The sequence below is a fragment of the Podarcis gaigeae genome (assembly GCF_964106915.1).
Source record: "Podarcis gaigeae genome assembly, chromosome: 1".
NCBI classification, from domain to species: domain Eukaryota; kingdom Metazoa; phylum Chordata; class Lepidosauria; order Squamata; family Lacertidae; genus Podarcis; species Podarcis gaigeae.
In genome coordinates this window covers 38,409,771-38,437,121 of record NC_139678.1, presented here as the reverse complement: position 1 = coordinate 38,437,121, position 27,351 = coordinate 38,409,771, and the positions used below count along the sequence as shown (strand labels likewise).

General features: G+C 42.6%; 1 protein-coding gene and 1 long non-coding RNA gene across 3 annotated transcripts in view; one reads left to right on the top strand and one right to left on the bottom strand.

Moving 5' to 3' along the window:
• STXBP6 (syntaxin binding protein 6) overlaps window positions 1-16,479 on the bottom strand; it is a 105,165-nt gene extending 88,686 nt beyond the window's left edge. Inside the window, exon 1 of one of the 2 annotated variants that reach the window (XM_083743629.1) lies at window positions 16,057-16,479. The gene's annotated coding sequence lies outside the window, so the exon portion shown is untranslated. Of the gene's footprint in view, window positions 1-15,206; window positions 15,885-16,056 lie in introns of those variants that run through there. The other variant, XM_083743630.1, reaches the window with a different exon arrangement.
• Window positions 16,357-25,858, top strand: LOC310846730. Its single transcript, XR_014565527.1, has 2 exons — window positions 16,357-16,493; window positions 23,848-25,858. It is a non-coding gene; the product is annotated as an uncharacterized lncRNA (long non-coding RNA).
• Window positions 25,859-27,351: the final 1,493 nt, after the last annotated feature.

The window sequence follows — 27,351 nt, the reverse complement described above, 5'->3', positions numbered from 1 at the left end:
AATAGGTGCTCCAAACTATCCATTTTAGTTGGCTTTTCTAGCCATTGGAATATGTCTGTCCATTCCCAACTATAGCACAGATATAGATGATAGATAGATAGATAGATAGATAGATATAGATATAGATATAGATATAGATATATCTATATATAGATATAGATATAGATATAGATATATAGATATATAGATATGCAGGTTTTGGTGTCCTCGGGTGTCTTCCCGTGTAAAAGTTGGGGTGTCTAGGCGACGTTTCGACGAGGTCTCACTCGTCATCTTCAGGCTGGTGCTTTCGGCTTCTTGTTACTGGAACAGAGCGGGATCTCAATGTTTGAGTTCCTATAAATACTGTAGAGGGGGTGTGGTGTCTAGCCTCCAATGTTCTGGGCAGAGAGGAAGTTCCCAGGCTAGTGTGCCTTTTCTTCTTTTGTTCATTAATGAACAAAAGAAGAAAAGGCACACTAGCCTGGGAACTTCCTCTCTGCCCAGAACATTGGAGGCTAGACACCACACCCCCTCTACAGTATTTATAGGAACTCAAACATTGAGATCCCGCTCTGTTCCAGTAACAAGAAGCCGAAAGCACCAGCCTGAAGATGACGAGTGAGACCTCGTCGAAACGTCGCCTAGACACCCCAACTTTTACACGGGAAGACACCCGAAGACACCAAAACCTGCATTCCTGTACCCGTGAAAATCTACGAAAGCATATATAGATATATATACACACACACATACACACACACACAAAACCTCATTTTGTGTGCCCCCCCAGGGCACCTGAAGCTGCTTGTTTCTTCTATCCGACCTGACTTCCTTCCTCATTTTACACAAGAAAATACCACAATAAAGTGGCAACCCTACTTGTCTGAGTTTCTCAATGCATCATTGTGAAGCTGAGGCATTGTTTCCCTTTTTTAAAAGAGTACTTCCTTGCAAATCCAAACCACCAACCAACCAAGGTTGGGAAAGAGGCATTTCTAAATACATCCCTGCCAGCGTACGAAAGTTACAAAAAACAAATAGTATATGGGATAGTGGTGGTTACAGGATAAGATGGTATGGATCTAATAGCCAGCACTGCTATGAGTCATCTGTTTCGGTAACATGGACTCCTCAGTTTCCAGTAGGTGATGCCTTGTATTCAGTATGTAATACCACATTTCAAATTGCATTCCTTAAGGATTGTTTAAGAAGGAACAGGATCCCTCTGCCCTAATCATTCAATTCTTTGGCCAAAGTATGTTAATGCATTTTTCTATTCTATTAGAGAGAAATGTGTATTTTTATTTCTATAATGATCAAGTCTGGAAAACTGGCAGAAATAATTATAAAAGACAGAATTAATAATAATAATTTTATTATTTATACCCTGCCCATCTGGCCCTATATACCACATTTTATTATTTATACCCCACCCTATATACCACATATAGAACAATTATTCCTGAAGCAGAACCAGCATAGCTTCCACAAGGGTAAGTCTTGCCTACCTAACATTTTAAGAATTCTTTGAGTGTGACAGTAAGCATAAGATGTGATCCAGCTGCCATTGCGTATACTTAAGACTTTTAAAACGTTTTTTGACCAGTTACAAAGACCCTCAGCAACTACTGCAGAGTAAACTTAGTGGTCAAGAGATAATAGGACAGGTTCTCTTATGGAACAGTAACTGGATAAAGAAAAGGAGACAGGGTGTGCAAATCACATCAGTTCAATTTTTAAAATGCTGATTGAATAAAATTCTGTATTTCTACTACTGTGTATCTAGGGGCCCTCTTGAGAATATAGAAACCACCACCTTGTCTGTAGGTGGCTCTACTTGCGGGCAAACCAGTAGTCATGGGACCAGTAAGGCCAGTACACTGGTACCTTGGTTCTCAAACTTAATCCGTTCCGGAAGTCCGTTCCAAAACCAAAGTGCACTTTCCCATAGAAAGTAATGCAAAACGGATTAATCCATTCCAGACTTTTAAAAACCTATAAAACAGCAATTTAATATGATTTTTTACTATCTAACAAGACCATTGATCCATAAAATGAAAGCAATAATCAATGTACTGTACTACAAAATAAATAAAACAGTATTGTAAATGATAAAAAATAAAATTAACTTTTTTTCTTACCTGCACTGATGATAGTCATTTTATCCATTTCTGCAGTCACACAATCAACCAGTCAATCAATCAATCAATCAGTAGCTGAACTGGGTTACACACAGCCACAAAAACAAATTTACCGAAAAAGCCTCAAAAACAAAAACGCAAAGTAAATAGCAAAAACAAAAGTGCCAAACTTAATCCCTTCCAGAAGTCAGTTTGACTTCAGAAATGTTCGAAAACCAAAGCGCAGCTTCTGATTGGGGCAAGTGCTCCAGAAACAATAGGTGACAACTGCATTGGATGTTTGGCTTCTGAAAAACGTTTGAAAACCGCAACACTTACTTCTGGATTTTCAGTGTTTGAGAACCAAGGCGTTTGAGAACCAAGGTACCACTGTATTAGAAAGAATGATTCAGGGGAAACTAAATGGACATTTTAGGAGGCAAGTCATGAGACTTTGGAAATACATCTCTAAACCCGCTGAAAGGATGACTTAAAATAATATATTACGAACATTCAAATACTGAAAGGTGTTGTGGACAGAGAATTGTTGATCATATCTGGCTATTTTACCCATTGGAAATAAATATTACAGGAATGAAGGAGTTTCCATTACTGAGTCTGCAAGAGAGGAGTAATTTTGTGGCATTGCTACGCACACTTCTTCTGAAGTTTCAGAACTCTGGAATGTTACTTTGCTTCCCACCAGTCTCCTGAGCACAACACAGAGACTGTAGAAAGCTAATGCCCGATTTTCCAGGAGTGGCAGGAAGCCAAATTCAGAGGAGACAAAATTATAGCATGGAGTTATGAGTGCTTCTCTTGACTGTCAAACGAGTTTCCGCCGAGGGTAACCCACTGGACAGGAGAGAACTCCCTACAGGGTTACAGTAGCCCCTTTGTTCCAAAGTAAAGGTAATAAACAGTCCTTCCATTCCTTTTGCTATGGAGATGGGAGAAAAGTCAGCATTTTTAAACAAAGGGATGGAAGTGCCTTTCCTCTACAACCCTGCTAATAGATGGTTCTGTCTAGGTGAGTGGAAAGCACCAATGCCAATTCTCTATGCTATGAACAGAGAATGTTGTGCTGTGCACAGATGTGGGTCACTGGGATAAAGTGTCAGCCATCAGAGCTAGTGTCATGTTTACTGCAGTCTTAGTCATGGTGTTACATCAATCATGGCACAAACACGTTTGCTGTGATGAGGAAAGCGAGGTGACCTCATGAAAACAGCATGTATCCAGCTATTTCACAAGTCACATGACAATGCAGGCGAACGGCTCAGCAGGAAGTATGTAATGCTGTCATTTGAATGATGGCAAATGAGGGAGACTAATAGGCTACAATGACAGAATCAGCATGGATTCACATGTGCCTGTTACCTAACATACTTCAAGCATGAAACCATCAATTTAGTTAAGTAACAGAATATGAGTTGCATTCAGCTAAATCCTACTCAGAGCAGACCCACTGAAATTAATGAACCCAAGTCAGTCGTGTCCAATAACCTCAATGGGTCTACTTTGAATAGGACTATTGCTGAATACCACTCTTTTTTCCTCCCCCCCCCCCCACATTTGGTTATTAAGAATGTTTACGATCTGTCCTTCACTCAAAGGTCCCAGGGCAGAGCCTACATATACATTAAAACAAAATTTAACCAAAAGCTAAAAACAAAATACGACAACATCAATATAGTTGATCACAGCATTTCTACAAAGTAAAACTACAAAGTGGCAGTTATGCACTACTTGATGCTGAAAGCTTGCAACATTTTTTAAAAATAAAAAGAGCTGAGTAGTCCATTCAAATACCTTTTCATCTTCTGAAAACAGCGAAAAGTAACACTTAGCAATGGCAACGGGTATAAAAAAACCATTCATGATGATGCACAAAAGCTGATTAACATTAAGCTAAGATGGCAATAACTTTTTAATGTTGCCATTAGCAATTGATCTGTAACACAAGTATAAATTGTACCAAGCAACATAATTTTCTCCTTCGAAGCTGTTGCTCAAAACACTCAGAAAAGCTGCAGTAATAAATTAACACGGTTCAGTAATGGTTTAATTTTTTTGTCCAGCTTCTGTCTCAGTCACTTTCTCATACACAGCATTTATAAGAAAAAGATTCATGAATCTCAGTTGAGAATAATTCCTTTTTCCAATAAGCCCCAGTTTGTGACTATCTAAAAATAGGTAAACCTTTTAGGACGATGGATCTTTCTCACGAACCTTCACATGCATTAAAAGCCATGCCAAACATGGGAAGGCTTCCAACTAGTTTCTAGTTCTGCCGGTTTTTTGTGTGGAACCCTGTACGAAATAGCTGCCGTGAAGACGAAAAGATGAAATTAAAGTATCCCTGAGGCAAGAATCGACATTAACACCCACTGGATCAAAGTGAGCTTTTATTACCTTTCCACTTTGTAGCTCAATTACTTAAAAAGTGAAGGCAGTAAACAATTCCACAAAGTCTATAGTTCTATGGTACATTCACAAGAAATAGAACTTGGGGGCATTTGTCCTTCCTGCTGACTCATTTTCTATTTCTCCCATCACCCACCATACCAATTTCTCCCACCAAAACGCTTCCTCAAGTCTCTTGCCACCTCTTCCTACCTTACTTCCCCTGACTCTTGTTCAGAGACATAAAGCAAAGTTATAGTTCAGCATTATATCCGAACTTGCACTGTTTTGTGAGGCACTGTTTGAAGCTGCTCTGCAAAACACAATTTGTGCCACATGTGACCTGAGGTTATGGCTGTATTTACAGCAAATGACAAATCAGAGTTAGAGCTACTGTTCTGCCTCAAGAGGCTGTTGCAAGCTTCATTCTAAAGGGACGGAAAAGAAAAGCAGACAAAAGTGTCTCTAAACCAGATTTGTCTGCTGTATGTCTATAAGCTCAAACTACGGTGGGGGTACTTACACCACAGCTATCAGAATCCAAGGTTTGGCATGATGTGTGAGACAGTGCATGCTTGCACACCCACAAATACTTGGAAAGCTGTTTCTGCATGGTAAAAGTAGCAAAAGCAACTTCCTGCATTATGCAGGATTTGCATCTCTCCCCTGTTAGGAAATCAATGAGATTATTGTTAAGATTTCTGGAGCTTAAACTGCTAATAGCTCCTACTGCTTATTTTTTTGCTTCTTCGCATGCAAAGTTCCAAGGTAAAGCATCTCAAAGACCAAGTTCTTGGCAATCCTAAAAAATGAGTGCAGGCTGTAAGAGAATATGATGTTAATACTTATAAAACTGAAATATTTTCCATCCTCAGCACAAAATTTTAAAATCATTTTATCCTACCTTCTCACTATGCTCAAAGCGGCTAATTAATCATTGTAACAGTCTTTTAAATTGTCCTTGAGATACTGTCCTCAAGATGGAAAGAAATGCTCCCAAGTTTCTAAATTTCTGTTAGTACCCAAACCATACAAAGACAAGAATGAGCATAGGTCAGAGATTTTCAACCTTTTCCAGTCCATGGCTCCCTTGACCAACTATATTCTTTCTGCAGCAGCCCTGTGAGGCTCAGAGGCCCAGTTATGTCACCCCTTGCCTGCAGAGCTGGCAGCCTCTCACCCTTTATCAAACACCCTCCCTTGTGGAGGATTCACTCAGCCTCCTCTCCTCTCCCCTCTCCTTGAGAGTCCTCTGGGCAGCTGCCACCCCTGGTCTCTGAGCTGCCTCCCTTGCCCCAAAGAGAGGTGCTTCCTCACACTGTAGGGACAGGGGCCTGGGAAGCAACCCCTGGCCAGACCTAGAGACACAATTTGCCTGGGGAGCTTGTAGCAAGGGTTTTGGGAGGCAGAGATGCAAGGGGGCATCCAAAGAAGGAGGGAAGAAAAGAGGGACAGAGGCCAGTGTTACCCACAGCACCCCTGAACATCATTCAAGATACCCCAGGGTGCCATGGCACACTGGTTGAAAACCACTGGCATAGCTGATTTCTTTCCTGTACAAACACTTAAGGAAGAGTGGATAACCAGGTCACTAGAGCCTCTCTCTCATCAGTGTTTCTTTCTCTTCTAACAGAACTACAATGCATATACAGATAAGTCGTGTCACAAAAGGTGGATTTGAACAACTTGACCCTCTGTTTGTTTGTTTTTATTATTTGCAATATTATCTGCAATATTATCTGCTTCAAGCAAGTGAGATATGTGTAGATACCTATGGGATAACCTCAAATTAATTTTTAAATATTTTTTGGTCCAAAATTGGGCCCAGGAGAATTTTTTGAAAATTTCGATTTTCACGTGATTTAGGCTAATGCAACTTCTGCGTCAGTTTAGAAAAAACCTCTTATTTCGCTTATTTTTCAACCGATTAGAGTTATTTTGGTATCAAAATAAAGCTAATTGTGGTCTCTTTCAAAATAAGGTATAAAAATGGTATTAAGTGCCAGAGAAAAGGGTCACCGACATTCAAAGTGAATTTTGTCATTCCGCCTCCCCCCCGGGTAGGTTCCATAAGCCATAGTGCACAAACCACAATTAACATGTGTATCATACTTTTGTTGTAGAATGGGCTAAACATGTACTTGTTATGTTCTAAAAATAAGAAGGGTGTTTTTTGTGGTTATAAAATAATTTGATTTTGAGGTAAATTTTTGACAAAAAAAATATTACTTTTTTGTCAGCTTTTTTGGACCCTGGGCCCAATTTTGAACCCAAAAAAAATCTTTTAAAAATTAATTTGAGGTTATCTCATAGGTATCTACACATTTTAAAAAACTGGAAGTAAATCTGAGTCGTGAGAGCACGGCCGAGTATTAAAATCAGGTGATTTGGCATGGAATGACCCAGAGGTTTTTAGCAAAGAACTGTGTCTTAAATAATCAGCAAAGGGAAATCTGAGCTGAATCCAATCAGCTATTATTAAAAAACGAGTCCTTACAAAAACAGACACATACCACTACACCACAACGTTTATTTATTCCAGAATCAACATATAAGCCAAGGATGTAGGCGGCTTATATCATTTATCCCACCTGTCACATTTCAAATGCAAATACGTAAGTGCTAGGAACAGCTCTGGCTACATGATATTCATGTACATAAAAATGTTAGGGGGAAAAAGGAAAATAACTTCTGCAGAAAAAGAACTCCCCAGACAGCCAAGGCAGTGTCATTCTTCTTCCTCCCTCTCTCAAGAATCTGCTGCAGGTGTATCAGGATTTTTTTTATTTTCATTTTTTGATAATAGAGTGAAGCAGTAATAGGGTCAGAAAATTTGCCCAAACAGAAAATTTTCCAGAGTTTTTTTTTTTTTAAATCCCACAGAAAACTTTCCATTTTGTAAGTTCATTAGCAACAAGAAATTGATGCCAACTACACAAGTTGCGCTGTGCTAAACTCCATTGCTCTCTAGGGCATCAGGGAAATCCACTATGCATGCACACAAGGTCCCAGAGTCAACCCCTGGCATCTTCAGGTAGGGCTGGGAGAGAACCACATCTGAAACTCTGGAGAGTCTCCGCCAGTCACCATGGACAACACTGAGCTAGATATACCAAAGGCCTGACTTGTATAAGGCAGCTTCCTATGCTCCTAGTACAGGAAAGCTTTCTTAAAAAGCCACACCACTGGAATGCAGATATGAATGAGTTAAAGGATGAGGACAAGTGGGAGAGGGGATGCTTAAGCCTTTCAGCTATTCCCCTTCTCTGGTTTTCCCACCTGTGCAGGGGAAAGCATATGGGGATCACAACTTTGTATATTTTCCCACAATACTTGGGAATCCACAGGGGGATTTTGAGTGAACAAATAAATGGCTAGTAGGAAAAGGGTTAAGCAGGTCCTTCTCCACCTCTATGCCATCTGTGACTGCCCTGTATTTATTTCGGGGGGGGGGGGGAGGAGAATCATGAGAAATACATGGGCCTAAGCAGCACTAAAAACCAACTACAGTGGTACCTAAGGCTAAGTACTTAATTCGTTCTGGAGGTCCGTACTTAACCTGAAACTGTTCTTAACCTGAAGCAACACTTTAGCTAATGGGGCCTTCCACTGCTGCTGTGCTGCCGGAGCATGATTTCTGTTCTCATTCTGAAGCAAAGTTCTTAACCTGAAGCACTATTTCTGGGTTAGCGGAGTCTGTAACCTGAAGCGTATGTAACCTGAGGTACCACGTAGAGCCTTTATCAGTTTTGTAGGAAAGGTATGGTTATGTCTGAGTGACTGTAGTGCATCACAACTGACAGCAAAATCCTATGCATGTTTTATTGGAAATAAACCCCACAGTGTTCAGAGCACTTGCTGCCTAGCAATGTTAAGTAAGATTGCAGCTTTAGTTTAACTCCAGGAAGCATGAGGGAGGGCGTGGAGGGAAATTTTTAGACAGATGGGTTTTTACTTGACTTTAATTTACTTGTAACAAATAATTTAACATAGCTTGACCCTGGAGACGAATAGGCAAGTGTGCAGTGTACATGTGGTAAACTCCATTCAATCTAGCCCCACCACTCTCTACAGGTTACTGCTGGTCTTCACAATCATGCTGTGCTTTTAGGCAGACCCAACAGCATTGTGAAGAAGAGGTCAAAACAATGTGAAAATATTTCCTGTAGCTTTTTCTCCTACCCTTCCTCACACTAAAGAAAAGGGGGCTTGAAGGGTGAGCCAAAAGGACAACACTCCAAAACCTAGTAGCAAACAAATATGTAATGGAGTCCAAAGTTTTAAATCCCAACAACTTCTAACAGATTTGACCATATGCACTTTTGGATCAACAAAAGATGAATGTAAAATTCACTTTATAGTATTCCAATTCAAATATTTTTAAAAGCCTTAATCTCAATAATAATTTTGATCTTCAAAGGTAGGTGTGTGCATATGTTTCTATAATCAATTTCCACATCTTCCAGCTACAAGCAATATCAATTTTAAATGCTCAAAACATTCAATCAGCCCAGGCAAGGAAGACTAAAGAGTCTATTCACTGCTTAACTCTTAAATCAAACAGAACTTTGCAAACAATTATATGAAAAAGAAATTCACGTATTATGTGGTGCAACAAGTACAAAACTAAAGTACACCATCTGAGAAAACATGCATCAAGCTCCCCCAGGTTTTTATCTCTCCTTCTTTCTCACTGCAGTGGAACAATAAAAGAGACTTAGTTTATTTGATGATGTTGTAAAGCCAAGCTTTTTTGTTTACATGTGCTAAGGGGATAATGGAAAGACCGATCCAATATTTCCTGAGAGCATTTTGGCAGCAAATATTTCCTGGATTTATTGGAGCTTTTTCAAATTAGTGCTGGGTTTTGTCCTTCTACGAAAATAAGTTCTTACTGCCCCCCAAAGCAAGACTCTGTGTCCTTTATAAACACTGCTCCTACGTCATACTGTTCATCTCAAATTACACCGAACATCGGGGGGGTGGGGGGCACATTCCATTTTCTGTACCAGGTGCCCTTTCTTTTACTTTCTGCTGCTACCAAACATGGCTGAATACAAAGACAGTGGGAAAATAATCCTTATGAAGTATCTGGAAGGCGAGCAGAAAAATTTCCTGGCCTGAGCCAACCAGCCTTTCCCATACTCTCGTATCATCTAAAGTTGAGGAAAACATCTCTAGAATGATATTTATGGGCATATAATAGGGGTGATAGAGGTGATTATGGGAGCAAGTTCCATGGTTTAACTATGCATTAAATGAAGGAGAACTTCCCTTTATCTATTCTGAACATTTCCACAATTAGCTCCATTGGATGTCTACCAGTTCTAGAGTCCTTGGTGGAATCCACTTTCTATACCACTCCATTCAGAGAACAGTCCATTTATTCCCACTCACTGCTTACTATATATCCAAGTCCTGATCCACAAGAGCACATCTCCTCTTTTTCCATGATTGATAAGCTTACTCAGGAGCCTTTTGTGAGATACTTTGTCAACTATGTCAACTGGATCACCTCTGTCTATAAGCTTGTTGACATTCTCAAAGATTCATGACACAGGACTTGCCCTTACAGAAGCCATGCTAACTCTGCTTCAACAAGGCTTGTTTTTCTATATGCTTGGTTATTTTATCCATAACAATGCTTTCCATCAGTTTACTCAGGGCAGATGATAAGCCAACTAGTCTGTGATTTCCAGGGTCTTCCACCCCAGATCCATTTTCTAAAAATGGTAATACACTGACTATATTCCAGTCCTCAGGTATGGAGGCTCACCTGAGGGAAAAGTTACATATTTTTGGTAGAAGATAATCAATTTCATATTTGAGTTCTTTCAGAACTCTCAGGTGGATGCTATCCAGACCTGGTGATCTGAAATACTGTATTTTGTCTTATTTGGCTGAGATGTTCAGATCATCTCTTGCTACCACTATCTGCCACAGTCCCTCAGATTACCCTCTTTCAAAAGTTCAGGGATGTACTCTGTATCTTCCATTGTGAGGACAGATGCAAAGATTGCATTCAGCTTCTCTGCAACCTCCTTAAGCACACTAATGACTCCCTTGTCATTCAAGAGTCAAAAGCCTCCCTAAAGAGTCCTTTGCTACTATTATATTTAAATATCTTGTTGTTGTTGGTCTTCATGTTTTTAGAAATGTGCTTCTCTTATTCTTTTAGTATACCTTGCACTTTATTTTTGTTGTCTTCATTTGGACAAGATTCCACCTGCCTCGCTTTTTAAAGAAGCCTTATTGCCTCCAATAGCCTCTTTAACTCTGCTTGTGAACCACACTCTCAGCCTCTTGGCCTTTGTGAAACCTCTCCTTATCTGCCACATACGCTCCAGTTTAACTAATATTGCAGAATTTAGAGTTGGGAGGGACCACGAGAGCCAAACAGCCCAACCCCCTGCAACGCAGGAATGCTTTGTCCAATGTGGACTTGAACCCACTACCCTCAGATTTAAGAGCCTCATGCTTACCAACTGAGCTATCCCAGCTATTTGTGTTTTCAAACAACTTTCAAGACATTTTGGAATGATCTGACCCTCTTGAGTTTGCTTTTCAACTTCCTTTTTACCAATCTCCTCATTGGGGGGATGTTTCTCCTTTTGAAAACAAATGTGACTGTTGACTGACTGTGTAAGTTACACTGTAGAAATTGTGCCTTCGTGTACTGTGATTTGTGCTCTTCATTTTAACCTGAAGGAGCTAAAGGTATTGCGGATGGTGAGTTAAGGTCATCATCACATCCCATGTAACAGAAAATTGGTCAGTTAGCATACACAGAATCAGTAAGAAAAATGGAAAACATTTGCCTTCAGCTAGTATTATGTAGGACTATAAATGTATGAAGGGAAGGCCCTTATCAGTGGCTCCAAAAACATTTCAGTAATGGCAAGATTGGAAGAAGGGGGGCAGATTTGGCAGGGGTGTGTGAATGTCTGCAGAAATCAAGTGGTACAACAGAAAACAAAGTGATGAGGAAATGGGGGAGAAAGCTATTTGGAATACTAGGTGGAAGCCTGGTGAAAATCTATGCAAATTTTTAATTAAAAACATGTTCATTATACTTTTGACCTTCTTAACTGTCCACCTTAAAGTCCCTCTTGCAAACCAAAAGGCTTCATCATTAGCTCTTGGTGTGATCATGTAAGAACCATACAATCCAGTTACATAACAAAAAAGTTCTAGCAACCAATCATTTAGTTTAAATATAGGGAGACCAGTTATCTATCCAGCTCCTAACACAGCTGCTGCTCTCAAGGACGTTGACCTTACTTTAGGCATCAGACACTTTCTACCAGCCTTTTGTATGTGTTTCAGAATGAGAGGCAAGGTTAAAGGGAGCATGCCAAGCTTTCCTTCTGTTGCTGTCATGCTGGAACAGATTACAGAGAATGCCTTGCCTGTGTCTCAGCTCAGAGAAAGGGGTAATCAATGCTCTTGGACCTTCAACTCTTGCACAGTTCAAAAATACAAGCCTATTGCTGGCCAGAAATATACATGAACACTGGAGAATGTCACACTAAAATCACGCTGCTCAAACAAGGATATTTGCTCAGTACATTATAGTAAGGAAGCAAGCCCCTCAAGTTGAGCATTTGCAGTCAATGTGCTTTTGTTATATCAATAGTTAGACTGGTGAGGATTCAGAGACTGCACTGCATGAGACATTCCCAAAGAAATTAAAGCTAATTAACATTCCTCGCAAACTTCAGAGGACAGGAAATCACAAGGGCATCCACCCTACTGGAGTATAAATCATGCTAGAGACTATTGTAACTGGTATAGTAGGTTTGCTTAATGTGCAAACATTTGTGCCTTTTTCTGTTTACTTTACATGGGCCTAGATATTTATTTGGAACATGACAGTTTATTGTCAACTGTATTTGAGCTAACTTAATCTACTTTTTTACTTCTTTTATTCAGGAGGCAGTAGGTGACATTTGTGAGTAGTGCTAATATACTAACTGATCCCAAAGGCTACAGCGTACATGAATTGCAGTCATTTCTCTAATCAAGAGCACAAATAAAGCTACTTGAAATGTGTGACTTATAAATAAGGTTATGATTTTTGGGTAGTGGCTGCGAAGCTAAAACTCAGTGAGTAAGTGGCCTTAGGACTCTCTCAGATTCAGTGCTCTCCACCTGCAATATGGGGATAACACTGGCCTGTGTTACAGGGTTGCTATAAGGATTGCACGAAGATGACATACGTGAAACACTTAAACACCCAAAAGCAAATGCCAAGTACCATAGCGGGTGGGCTCAAGTCTAGCAGTTTGGAAGTGAAACGGGCCCACCCAGAAACAAAGAAGTGGTTTCTGCATACCTGGATGCCTTAGTGACACAGAAGCATCATTTGTAAGTTAAAATAAAATTTTAATGGCCCATTAGCATCTTAACAAGAACCTACAGTAAGATATGACCCAATAGCAGGCATAGGCAAACTCAGCCCTCCAGACGTTTTGGGACTACAACTCCCATGATCCCTAGCTAACAGGACCAGTGGTCAGGGATGATGGGAATTGTAGTCCCAAAACATCTGGAGGGCCGAGTTTGCCTATGCCTGCCCTATAGATAGGCTGCTTCTCAGCTACATTTAGCAAAAACTTCAAGCACTTCTAGCAACCTGTCATAATCCAACTCCTTTGGTTCAGTAAACAGGGTGAATACAGCAATATCTAGGCAATGTGGCTGGAAACACACAGGAGACTAGTTAGCTATGCTTTAGAAAGCTAGGACAACTAACAAATAAAGCCATTAAAAATGGGGTGAGTCTGTGTGTGTATTTTTTAAAACAGCAACAAAAGATGCACTGCAATGAACCCTGGGCTGAGAGTAGCAGAGGTGAAAGGCGACAGAAGCCACAAAACCAACAGGGGGTTATGATGCAAGTTTCCTTGCATTTTAATTGCCATTTTCCACAATGATATTTCAAACAAACAACACACCCCAATGTTCAGAGTATATCGGTTAATCAAAGAACACCGAGATGATTAAGTGGAGAAGAAAATGCACAAACTAAAAATATGCACCTCAGTCACACCAATGTGTATTGTCCTCATCACACAAACCAAGAGTTTCTGAAAATCTGGGAAGCCAAAAATCACGTTCTACAAATCTTCTGCATTAACAGAAAAATAGCTTACGTAGAAAATAAAAAGTTTGCATCATCAGATCTTGTTCCTTAATAACTTCTCTTACTGAAATTAATGTGCCATGCCACAGTACAAAGTTAAAATAAAAGGAATTCCCAACCCAATAATTTCCTTTTTGTATTTAAGTCCACATGTTGTGAGAGGTGCAGCCAGCTAATATAAATAATGCTTCCCTGCCAAAAGTTTTGCTCAGTTTAGGCTAAGCTCCAATTATGTCAACAATTCAGTTAATTGAAAAGGGGCTTTTTCCTGAGCTTTTAGTGGATCTCCTTTGAACTCCAAGATACAACTTCCCAGCTCTTCAAAACACTTCCCTTTCACTCCAAACAGCCAAGGAACCAAAGAGAAGGAGAAAGGTCACCTTCCTTTTAGAAAATAGTTTCATAGCTGTGTTTCTGTCAGGGGGGGGGGCAATTATATCACAAAAAGGGAATAAAAGGAGGTTAGAGTTGCAGGACAGTTTTAAACCTCTAAAGAAGCACAAAACAGAAGACAATATAGGAAAATGGAAGAGACCATGCAAATGAAAGCTCCTGGGTGTTCTGAAGGTCCAACATAGTTCTTACACTTCTATTCTCAATGCTACTCTTCCTACTTATAAGTACCTAAAAGGTGACTACTGTAAGAAATGCTTCTATGCCTTATTGAAGAAAATCAGGATGGTGCACTAGAGGCCCATTCTTCACAATGAAGCAGAACAATATTTCAGAATACATGCCAGAATCATTCTTGCCACCAACTAGAACTCCGATGAGAGTCTTAAGTATTTGCTTGAATGGCAAAGGTACATTGGCTTTGCTGCTATTTGAGCTAAAAAAAATGACAGCAACTTGCTTTGGTCTCAAAAATAAACGGATGGTATAAGAAGTCAAGAGAGATACACATGAAGAAAATTTTGTTTTTAATGGAAGAGGGCAAGAGATAAATGAATATTTGTATGTTTTAATTAAAGGTATGTTTAGCTAAGGCATAGACTTTTGCTCAACTTTAAGCATACTCTTTAGCTCTTAAAAAATATCCATGCTGGATTTGTAGCTATGTTATTCAAAGCACATGCAATGAAAAAATATTAAGCGTGGTAACATTATCAGCTTCAGTCAATATATCCTACAGAGCTACAATCCTAAACACAAGATGAACTCTGTGGGATTTAAGATGACCAGAATCAGGCAATCTGTATATTTAGACCCCAGCGTATCTACTTGATTGCTTACAAACGTCCTCAGTATCTTTGGCTTGACAGCTATGAGCAAAACATCGAATAATCTAAGCACTGGGGGAGAGCATCCATTTCTAGACTGCATAAGAACTTCTTGGACCAATTCCCAACTGTCTTCTAAGCTGCAAGTCCAGCATCTGACTAATGCATTCGACTGTGGAGGGACAAAACACATGCGGCGGAAGTCGACCAAAACGAAATGCAACTTCTTCCAAGAGTTGAGTAACGCTCCCACGGGCAAGCTCCCCAACCCCAGCAACTTTCTGTTTAACTGAGCAAGGATTAGGAAAGGGTTAAGAAGCATGCTCTGTGCACCTTTGGCTCCAGTGGCACACCCCCTCCGGCCAGGAATGAACAGAGTGGCCGGATTCCAGACGAAAGCCTCGCCGATTTGGCCCCAGGAAAATGGAGCCGGGCCAGCCCCGATCTCCCAGGTTCGAGTTCCCTCCCCCCCCCCCCCCCGTTTTACGCACCAGGAAGCAAAACCCTTTCCAACATCCCTAGAAGTCGCTGGGAAACTCGGCCAGCCCGCCGAACTTTTCCTTTCTTTTTCTGGCAGCAGTAGTAGTTTGGATTTGATAGATACACACCCCCAACAACAACAACTACCACAGCCTGAAAAGCTCTGGAATGCGCGTCTCGATCCTGATCCAAACCTCGCCCACGAAATCGCGCCAGCGGGACCATTTTAGGCGCACGCACCCCACCCGCAAAGCACGCTTCCAGCTGTATAAAGCCGAACCATCCCAAGCAAGTCTCTCCCTTTCTCGCCTCATGGCGCAAAGAGAGGAGGCTGGACGGGGCGAGCTTCCTCCAGCACCACCAGAGCCGGACGCAAGGCGCTCCTTCCCGGCAGCGCCAAATGGAGAGTCCACCTCCTCTTTCTCCTCCTCCTCCTCCTCTTCGGGCTTATGGTTAACTGGGCTCCAGAAGGCGAAGGGAAAAGCGGCGGGAAGGGGCGCCGCGCCTCTCCCCGGCGGCCAGCTCCTCTCCGCCGCCGTCCTTCCGAAGCGACCCACAACTTCTGCGCGGGAAAAGCGCGAGGGACGCTCCGAAGAACTACTGCGGCAGGCGGCCAAGGCAGGGCGGCCCCTGCTGCGCCTGAAGAGAAGGAGAAGGAGGCGGCAGCTGGAAGTTACAGCTCCCTGCACGGACTGGGACCTACCTTCCCGCCGCTGCCCGGTCCTTCAAGCCGCCTTCTTCCCCGGCTTGGCTTTTTCTAAGCGCGGGGTGGGAACGCGAAAGGGCTCCCGCGCTGACTGGGAGCTGCCGGGCGAAGCTACAGGCGAGGCGCCCCGCTGCCGCGCACTCAGGCTCCTCGCGGGGAACGACGGCGCGCGGGCTACACAAACTCTCCGGCTGCCCCGTCAGGCTCTTCACTGGAGCGGCTCTCCGGCTGCTTTGCTTCGCCGCCAGGAGCAGCGCGGCGGCGGCGGCGGCGAGGCCACCCAGCTGTGAGCCAGAGGCGGGAGGGGAGCGCCACGTGCCCGGGCAGGGGCCAATGACGAGAGGGCGGCTCGGAGCTTTGCCGCTCCTAAATGCAGCGCACCCGCCCGCCTTCTCGGCCGGGCCCATGTGACCACGTCGCCGGCTGGAGTTCAGGTGAGGGAAGCGCCCTGCAGAAGGAGTCGGCAGGTAGGTAGGTAGGCGGGCTTCCTGCCCAGGAAGGAACACTTGGGAGTTCAGCTCTGGAAGCAAAAAAAATGGAGAGGGGAAAGGATTGAACAAGGGGATGGCGGGGGCAAAAACAATAACAAGGAATAGAAGAAGGGAAAGAGTTAAGAGAAATAGGTACAGGAAGTGGAGGAAGGAAATAGGAGCACAGAGGAATGACACCCAAAACAATACTTCTGGTTTTTGGTTCTGGTCAGGGACAGCCCAACACATTCTGCCACCTGAGGCAAAACAGGAATCCATAGTATTTTAGAGTTGGAAGGGGCTCCAAGGGTCATCTAGTCCAACCCCCTCCAATGCAGGAATCTCAGCTGAAGCATCTATGACAGGTGGCCATCCAACTTCTGCTTAAAAACCTCCAAGGAAGGAGAGTCCACCAACTCTGGTGGGTGTTCCACTACTGAACAGCTCTTACTGTCAGAAAGCTTTTCTGAATGTTTAGTCGGAATCTCCTTTCTTGCAATTCGAAGCCATTGGTTCGAGTCCTACCCTCCAGAGCAGGAGAAAAAAAGCTTCTTCTCTCTTCCATGTGACAGTCCTTAAGATATTTGAAGACGGCTTACATACCTTCTTCTCTTTTCCAAGCTAAACATACCCAGCTCCTTCAAGTGCTCCTCATAAGGCTTAGTTTCCAGACCACCGGTCCTGTCAAAGGCAGCTTCTTCTCGCTTCTCTGGTGGCAGGAGGCACCCACAGTGGTGCCAGAAAACTGTGGGTGCCCCCTCCCACATCACTGGAGAAGCAAGGCGAAGCAGTGACAGCGAGATCTCACAAGAGCTCTCCAACAGGTGCCTCGTGGGCTAGCCAGCCCTCCACATCGCCCCAGTGGCTTAGTGTGGAGGGTACCAGGGGGGCTGTTGCCCCAGGTGCACCGCCCCCAAGATCCCCATCAAGCAGCCTCTGCGCCCCATCCACCGCCATGCATGGTGTAACATACCATGTGTGGCACTGAGCTCCCCCTTGATGTGTGTTCGGCACAACCTGCCGCCACTGCCACCCCCGTCCTTAACTAAAACAAAACAGAGTGGCACCATTACTTCTTAAGACCTTGAACTGAGGCTGGGAAGCTGCTGGGAAGAGACCGATGGGAAGCCACCTATATATATATATATATATATATATATATATATATATAAGACTGTACCACCTCCCCTGGGCTCTGCTAGGTGGGAATGGGAGCCATGCAAGTAAGAGATGGCAATGCTGCTCCTATTTCCATATCTTTGTCACACTTTCTGGACAGGCTCCCAGAGAAGGCAGAGTTGCAGGCAGCTGCCTTAGCCCTCTCACTGCCTCACCACTCACACTTTGGGTAGTGGAGGGTAGCGTTGGACATAGAAGGAACATCTGACGAGAGCATTCTGCAGTCAGGGCACCACCACAGAGTTGGTCCTTTCCTGCTGAACTTCAAATGGGATCAGTGCATCCTGTGCCTACGCTTACTCAGAAGTACAGTATGCCTCATTGAATTCTGTGATGCTTACTGTTCTCACATGGGTTTGCAGTCCAAATTCTTAAGTGTGCCAAACTCTGCTGCTTGGGATCAGGCACCTTGTTTCATGTTAAAAGATCAGATTTAAAAAAGCAAAAATTTCAGGTTAATATTAACTTAACTTAATGTTTTGATTTTGGAAGGTTGTCTGATATTTCACACCACATAGTGGTTTAATGTGCTTCCTATACAATAAGGTTTAAAAGATGGCTATCACACAATATGATGGTAGCTAAATAGTTGATCTTTCAGAGGCTGATGACACTTCGCTTTCCGCATCCCAGTTGTTTTCAATGTGGCTCATGTATATGTAGGGAATTAGCCTGTCCTTTTGATAAAAAGTTGACCAGTGAAAACACTGCAGATGAACATATGTAATCTATTCTGTAGTTTCCCTGCTACAGTTTAGCCCATGCCCATGGCCTGCTCTTGCATATTTAGTTGTATGAATATCTTTGCTCTTTCATGGTGAAATCTAGACTCTGCTGAAGTTAATGGAATTCAGTTGTAGTGTACAGCTCTTTACTAACCAGCCCTATACATAAATTTTTGAAAGCTCCATAGAGCTATCAACTCTTATCCAAAGTGCTATATTCTGTGTACACTGCTCTCTTCTAAAAGGACTGTTCTAAAGCTGCTTTTAGAATAAAAGGGGAAAGTGTTTATCTCTTAACACTCCTGTATGGTAAGGAAGCAGTAATTTACAGATAAGGACGTAAGTACAAGGTAAGGCAGGTTGTTCCCTCTCAGGGTTACAAACACACACATTAAACTGACTAATCTGGCTACTGAATTTCGTAACTGAGGTTAGTATTTGATATTTTGGACTGTGGTTTTTTCAGGACAGTTAACCTCAAAATGTACGTAATTGGTTTTGATGGTGCAATAAAGGGAAGAGGAGGCATTTTTTTTTTTAGCATAGTCTTATTAAAATACTGAAATTGCATTCAAAAAGCAACCATTCAGAACTTAGTATAGAAAAATTGCTGCAGTGATAAGAAGTACCTAACAGTGTTAGAGTTGCAAACGGCAGATTAAAAAACATTCAAAGTGATTATATTTTTGTAAACTGTTTTGAGGTTTTCTTACAGACAAGCACTATATAAATTTTGTTAAAATGGAAAAAAAAATGTCTGTACTAATTTTTTCACATTGCACCCTTAAGATGGCAGAACAACAACTACCAAGTTGTGAAGGGCTATGTCACTTTGTAGTTTGCTCTTTGTCCACCAAAGTTTCTTTATTGTTAGATCACCTGACAAAGTTTCTTCATTGGTAGATCACCTCACAAAGCAAGCTTAAGCAATGAATGTTTCTTGCTTTGGATTTTTATTCCAGGAGTTCAGGGCAGGTCTTGAACTCACCAGATTAAAAAAAACCCCTGAAATATATACTGGACATCACAATAAAAAGATCACACTAAAAATGTCACAACACAATCTGATTCAAACACTTAATTTAAACTTCCCTCTATTACTGTGTAATACTTTAAAAATTCTTAGGATTTTCTACTTTTCACAATAATATATATTTTTAGGCATGATCCACCCAAATTTAGGCATGGAAATGGGAAGCACATATCTAAAGCTGCAGTTCTATACTTAACCTAGGATTAAGTGCCACTTGAACTCAGTAGCATATACTTTCAAATAGATGTGGGTCACCAAACTGTATTGTAAACACGCTTAACTTGGGCTGTTTCACATATCCCCACAAATGGTAATAAATTTATTGAATAAAGGGCAACGCCCATAATGAAAATGATGTTTGCTGTGCAAATTTACTTCAGCACCTACATCATTCTTTCAGGTTCACAGGCGTTCTTTTTCTTTTCTTTTTTTCACAGTGGGCTTGTGACTTTTCAGAGAAGGCATACCCACAAACAAATGATAGTGCTGCAGAGAGCATAGCATGTTCTTTGTTGTGCAATTTTATATCAGAGTCAGTAGCAAATAAGCAGCCATGTAAAACAAGACTGCTATTCAGTCAAGGGAATCTGGTCTGACAGCATCATAAAATAGAAGACAGACACTTCAGTAGATTCCAGTATCAGCAAGAATCTTAATATACCAAGGACACCGTTTTTATACTTGATTGCATTCCTTGGAACTACCCACAGAGTATAAAAGGAAGAACTTTTCAAGAAAATTCTCCACCAATTTATTGTGTCTTGGTTTTCCCCTGTCATGTCTCTTGGGCCTTTGGCAGCTGTGGTGGGGTACGTAATCCAGTATGTTCAGTGTTTTTCTAGATGAAGGCTTAATGCTGGGAAAAGCTGCATTCTTGGTATTTCTACATGCAGCAGACAAAATATGGCTAGAGAAGCGTGACAGCCAGGAGTCTACTTGTAAGAGGGGGTAACACCCATACACAGGTACCGGTAATCTTAAATGCCCAAGCTAAGATGGCAGTGCCTTCCAAAACCTTTATGTTAGATCTGAAATGTGTGGGGGGGGGGGACCATGCCTTTTCCCCCTTTTGGTGTAATAATGCACAACTGTTACCAAAGATACACTTCAGGACAAGCTTGGGTTTGGGGTGCTTTTTTTAACGGCGTGTGCATCAATGCCCTCGCACAAGGCTGCAGCCTTGATCCTCCAGTGTGGTACCATTTGGGTGAACAGGACAAGTGTGCTCTTTCCGGGTTCAGAGAGTGAATGTTTAAAGGTATGTTCAAAAGGAAGGAGAGTAGATTGATGGGAGCTCTATACAGAATCATGAGTAGGGAATCACTTGCTGGTCCCACCCTCTGTCACATTCCTGCTGGCCTCCACAGTGAAGGGTGAAAAGTGTGCAGCCTGCTTCAGTCATGCAGGCTTCCTGCATGGTTTAGACTCCTGACAAGTAGAGTATGCTGCCTGTCAGAGGCCTTCACCCTCTGGAGAACAAAACAGGGAAGCAATGGAGGGACGAGGCCAGCAAGTGCATGCACCCGTTCTTACCCTTCATTATGTGCAGATAATAAAGACTAAAATGGGATACCATTAGAGGTCATCAAGTCCAACTGCCTGCTCAGAATGGGATCAATACAAATGCAGCATGCAACTACAGCATTTCAGAGATCAGGAACAAGACCAAATATTTATTTTATTTGTTTGTTTGTTTGTTTGTTTGTTTGTTTGTTTATCACACCACACCACCCATCTGGCTGGGTTTCCCCAGCCACTTTGGGCAGCTCCCAACAGAATATTATTAATGATGATGATGAAAAAGCAATCAAACATTAAAAACTTCCCTAAACAGGGCTGCCTTCAGATGTCTTCTAAAAGTCAGATAGTTGTTTATTTCCTTGACATCTGATGGGAAGGTGTTCCACAGAGCGGGTGCCACTACCGAGAAGGCCCTCTGCCGGGTTCCCAGTAACCTTATGTCTTGCAGTGAGGGAACCGCCAGAAGGCCCTTGGAGCTGGACCTCAGTGTCTGGGCTGAACGATGGGGAAGGAGATGCTCCTTCAGATATACTGGGCTGAGGCTGTTTAGGGCTTTAAAGGTTGGTACCAACACTTTGAATTGTGCCTGGAAATGTACAGGGAGCCAGTGTAGGTCTTTCAAGATCGGTGTTATGTAGTCTCGGCGGCCGCTCCCAGTCACCAGTCTAGCTGCCGCATTCTGGATTAGTTGTAGTTTCTAGGTCACCTTCAAAGGTAGCCCCACGTAGAGCACTTTGCAGTAGGCCACGCGGGAGATAACCAGAGCATGCACCACTCCGGCGAGACAGTCTCCAAGCAGGTAGGGTCTCAGCCCGAGTACCAGATGGACCTGGTAGATATCTGCCCTGGAGACAGAATTTACCTGCGCCTCTATGGAAACCTGTGAGTCCAAAATGACTCCCAGGCTGCACACCTAGTCCTTCAGGGGCACAGTTACCCCATTCAGGAACAGGGAGTCCTCCATACCCGCCCACCCCCTGTCCCCCCAAAAACAGTACTTCTGTCTTGTCAGGATTCAGTCCCAATCTGTTTGCCACCATCTGTCCTCCAACCGCCTCCAGAACAAAGGGTGCATGAAATAGACCGCCTCTCTCTCACCGTACCACTGCCCAGTTCCCTCATTTTGGAGAGGACTACATTCCTCCCATCTTTCATGTCACGATAAGATAAAGATGGGGTATCGTCAGCAGCAGGGACTTCCCTTATAATCAGAGCAAGTACTTTTCTAGCGCCAAAACCTCAAAGAACTGCACTAAGTCAAATTTAAATGGAATTAACTGGAGATGCCCCAGCAGCAATCTGAATATTGGATGCAAATTTAAGAGCACAAGAACAACATTGCAGTATTAGACCGACTAGAGTCCAGCATCCTGTTTTCCACAATGGATAATCACAAGCAGGGCAATAGCATTCTCTTACTGCTGTTCCTTTGATAGCGGAGGTAATATGGTCATCATGACTAGTACCCACCAATGACCTTAGTCTTCCATGAATTAGTCTAATTCCCCTTCCATTCAGGTTGATGGCCAGTTTCAAAATGTGTCCAGTGTATCACTCACTGTAGTTTTAACATTGGTGTAACCCTGTAAAACAGCTGGCATACAGGACTTCTGGGTTGTGGGAAACCAGAGTCATTTGACTCAGTTAGCTCAGCTGGTTAGAGCACAGTGCTGATAACGCCAAGGTCGTGGGTTTGATTCCCATACTGGCCACCTGCATATTCCTTCATTCCAGGGGGTTGAATTAGATTACCCTTAGGGTCCCTTCCAACTCTCCGATTCTATGATTCTAACTTAAAAATCTGGAGGAGGAGGAAAAATAAGATTTGAAGAGGTATGTGAAATCTGGTAAACTGTGGCAGATTGCCAAAAATGGGATATTTCAAAGTAATTTTATTAGCTGTTGGAAAACCTGGCTTAGCTAGCAGCCAGATCGTACTTCAGATTGTGTAACAAATTCAGAAATCCTGGTTGTGATTTCATGCACATCTTCAGTTGCCAGTACAATCCTGTTTATAGCCTGAACCATGACTTCTAACCAGTGCTTTGTTTTCTAAAAAAAAAATAAAAATGTTTAGCGGTACTCTCATTTTCTTGCTCATATTGAAATACTGCCCCACAATGAGGCCAAATCTAGATTCACAAAATGTTTAGGGGTATGTGTACCCCTGCGTCCCCCCAGAAAAAAGCACCGCTTCTAACCCAACAAATGGAAGGCAGTGCACCAGCCATGTTTTGAGTGGAGGCCCATCTTGGATTTAAAGCTGATTTTGCTGCCTGCCTAATATTGCCGGAAGATGAGAGGTTATCAAGTGCTTGAAAGGCCACAATCCACGGCTAGTCAGCTGCATTTAGTGTGCTGGGTAATAAACACAGACCTGAGCAGACCACTTAAATTCTAGTGTGGTGCTTTAATAAAGCAAGAGAACCACAACATAAAATTATGTGTCATTTGTCTGGCATGCCTTGCTGTTAATTAGTATCCAGTAATTATTATATTAGCCACATGGAGAGGCTAATTGCAAATGACTGGCTGAATGGAAGTACCTGACCCTGATAAATGTAAATTCCACGCTGCTGGCCCTTTCGACTTAAGTTAGGCTTGTGCTTGAAGATCACTTGGAGGGCCAAAGAACCCACATTCACTGTAGACTGATCCCTCCCACCAGCCTATATAGTTTGTGGTGTGATTTACTCATATCTGTTGTATGTAGTGCAATGGACTACTACAATTTAAGTTACTAACAACATCCCTGCTTGTAAACAGTAAGGTAAAAACTTCAGTGTACTACAGAGCTTTGGGCAAAGAAAAACATTAATTGATTGTCTACTATCTAGAATAAAGTTTCTCTCTCTTTCAGATCATTTCAAGATTATCAAAGCATTCACTCCCAAGGAAATAGAAAAATGATAATTCCAAATGGAAATAAGAACAGCAAGAGCCTTGATGTATATCAGAAATGCTGCCACCTTTCAAAAACCTGTGATTTATTATTCATTATTATGTATTTAAAAGCACACCTTCTAAGTCTGGCATTTTTACTTTACTGAGTTATGTAAGGTTTTTACAAGGCTACTTAGAAAGTAATCATTACGAGCTAAAGGAAAAACTTAAATCAGGTCGGACAGCAATAGATAGGGACACTTTAGGCTTACTGTTTCCTGTAATACACTTAGGTCCAAATGCTAATGATTGAGTGGTATATAAATGCCTTAAATAAAAGAAAATAAACGAATAAATAAATAAGCAAGAAAGGGGGAGAGACCACAATTACAAACAAAGTAAGAATGTGCAGTGTTTTAAAATTCTCAGGGATAATTTTAACAAAGCTAGATAAGAGGAATAGTCATGTCATAGTTGTCACTTAAGCCCATGCTCCAAGCATCTAACTGCCCTTTCCCTAACTGTTGTTCTGCCCTGCATATAGTGTTAAGCTCTGAGGTGCTTCAAATCAGGCCAGGCAATAATAGGTAGATGACAAAATTTAAAGGGGATGGACATGTGTACCTATTCTTTATCAATAGCACCCCCATTGGCAGCAGTGGAGCAAGCCAATCAGGTGCCTGGGGCGGCATGTGTGCCCTGTGCCCATGGCGGGTCCAGCCGGGGCAGGATGCTCCATGGGGCCTCCTCCCACTCAGCCACCCTACAGCTGAGGGGGAGGCGGTGGGCGGGCTGTTTGGGGCAGCACGGAGCCTGTGGGTGCCCAAGCCACCGCGTCACTCCCAGGAGAGATGCGTGGCTTGGGTGCGCTGCAGGCCCTGTGGTGAGTGCCACCCAGCATTTTGTCATCCCCAGGGCAGTGACACCCGGGGCGGCCTGCCCTCACCACACACCCCTTCCTCTGCCCCTGCCCATTGGTGGTGCTGTGGAGCCGACCTGCACAACGATATCAGGAGCATTTTTAGGGGGTGCTCAGGAGGGCCAAACCTTGTGCTGGACCCTGGATCTCCTGCTCATTTCCCTTTATTTTAAAAACTTGGTTGTTGCTTATTTGTGAGCTGTCTTCCAACTTAATTTGCCCAGAGGCAATTCTATATAGAAATTCTCAAATGCGAATTTGGATCTGTGCCCCAAGTCCCTTTAGTGCCTAGAAATGCCTCTGATTAGGGAACTCGAAGAACTGCCTGTTTCCACATATGCTTTCCTGTACATAGTCATAGAATTGTAGATCACAAGGGTGATCTAGTTCAACCCTCTACAATGCAAGAATCTCAACTAAAGCATCCATGACGGATGTCCATTCAACCATGATGTGCAATTCAGGCCCTTATTAGTGACGGCTGCCAAGAAGGCTTACCTTATGCCTACTATTACATTTTTGGGGCCCTACTATTTTGGGCCAGGTGAAAATATTCTTTTTTTCTGGCTTGATTTGTTTTGTTTGTTTGCTGTTTGTTTTTTTGTTAATTGCTTTCATGCCACTTTGAATTTGTTTTTATCTTTGCTTATTGCTTTTATGCTTCTGTTCTAAACCTTTGTTGCTTCTAATGTTTTGTTTTAAATTGCTTTTACTGCAGTTTTTGCTTCTTTGAAAGGTGCCCTGGAAGTCTGCTGAATGGAAGGGGTGGAAAGCCAATAAATAAATAATCTGATGCAGCGGACTCTTGGCTAACTGACTATCAATATCACAATGTAAAGAATAACACCATAATACATCTCACATCGTCCAGCTTCACCTGAAGCCCTCCCAGAATTGCAAGGCATGGGACTTACAGACATTCTTTGAAGTCTGTATCTTTACCCTGCCTGCAGAGACTGTCAGGTGCCTGACAAGTCAGAGTTATAGAAGTTTGCACCTCTATCTGGATGAGTGATGGTGTAGCATTGGAAATATTTATTGTAATAAATATATATTTTCTTTTTCAGAATTGATCACATCCAGGGCTTTTTTTCAGCTGGAGCCAATGGGGCCAACCCCAGGAGGCCCAGGCAAACACAGAATTTTTGCTTTGGGTGCCCGGCCTCTGCACCCCCCCTCACCGCCATGTGTCACCCACCAACCGTCGCAGAGCACGCAGGCCCCATCTCAGTTTCCTCCTCAGGGTCCCACTGTGGCCATGGGCTTGCTTCATGCTGTTATGGCGCCAGCGCACACATTAGGAACCCACAGTCTGGGGCCAAAGTCGGTGCCTCTGGCTGGAGCTCACCTCTCAGGTGTGCACCCCTGCTATTCTAAGAGAACAAGGGAGAAGTCCCTGGTGAGCTCCAGCACATCTTTTTCTAGAAAAAGAGCACTGCTCTGATCACATTTTGAGGAGAGGGGAACAAAACAAATCACACTGCTCAGTGGAAATAAGAGGAAATTGTTTCACAGTTAAAATCCTAGAAGTTAGTATCAGCTTTTGGTTGGAGAAATAATTTAAAACTCATTACAGTTAGAAAGGCCGTATCTACTAATATCTGAAGCTGGGAACACCAAGGTCATGTACCTATCATAATTAAAGGCTTTACTTGTGTTGATACTGGCTGGAGTCCTGGATGTAGCTGTCTTAAGAGTTAGCTTTTGCAAAGATTTCTAGCTCTTAAATTACATTAGGTTCATTTTTAAAGTTTCATTTCCTGCTGTCTTTCATAATAAAGAGTAGTAGAAAGATACTGCCTTTCACGTTCAGTCGATGCTATAGTAGTGCTCATTAATTCTCCCTCTAGGATTCTGTCCTCATAGGTGAGGCCTCTTCCTGTGAAAAGCACACATTACTGAAGAAATGGCGCATTTATTGTATATGGGTTGCCTTAAAATAATTGCACTCGGGAGCTACTGTCTGAGTAGATTCCTCAGCTGTTGTGAAAAGCTCCACCCCTGCATGCTGTGAGGCAGCAGGCATCAGGCTGGAAGCACAAGTTCATATCTGCCCCACAGAAGACAGCAGCTATCGGGAGGGGAGACCTGGTAGGCTAAATATTCAATTGTATGTAGCCGCTACCTTTTCCCAGCTGATGCTTGCAAGTCCCGTGTGCTGTGCCGCCCCTGATTTCTCAAAAGGAAAAAAAAGATAATAAAATGAAATAAATGTTCTACCCAGTTCCACAGAGATGCTCAGACTTCATTAGAAATGAAAAGCTGCGAACGTGTGGAGAGCCAGGAGAATTTTCACAATCCTGCCAGGCATAGCTCTGTGGGATCCAATGTCATCATTTTAATGATGATGTTTACCTTTCCTCTGCGCAACTATTTTTGACATGATAGAAGGAGGCAGTTATGAAAAATCTCTCCCAGAGAGAATGCAACACAGCTATTTCCCTAAATTACACTTTTTCTCTCTTTTTGTTTTAATCAGGATACTTCCAGATAGGCCACTCACATTTTATATTTGCCTTTCTCCCTCAATGACCTTTCAGAGAATATTTTCCTATGAAATTT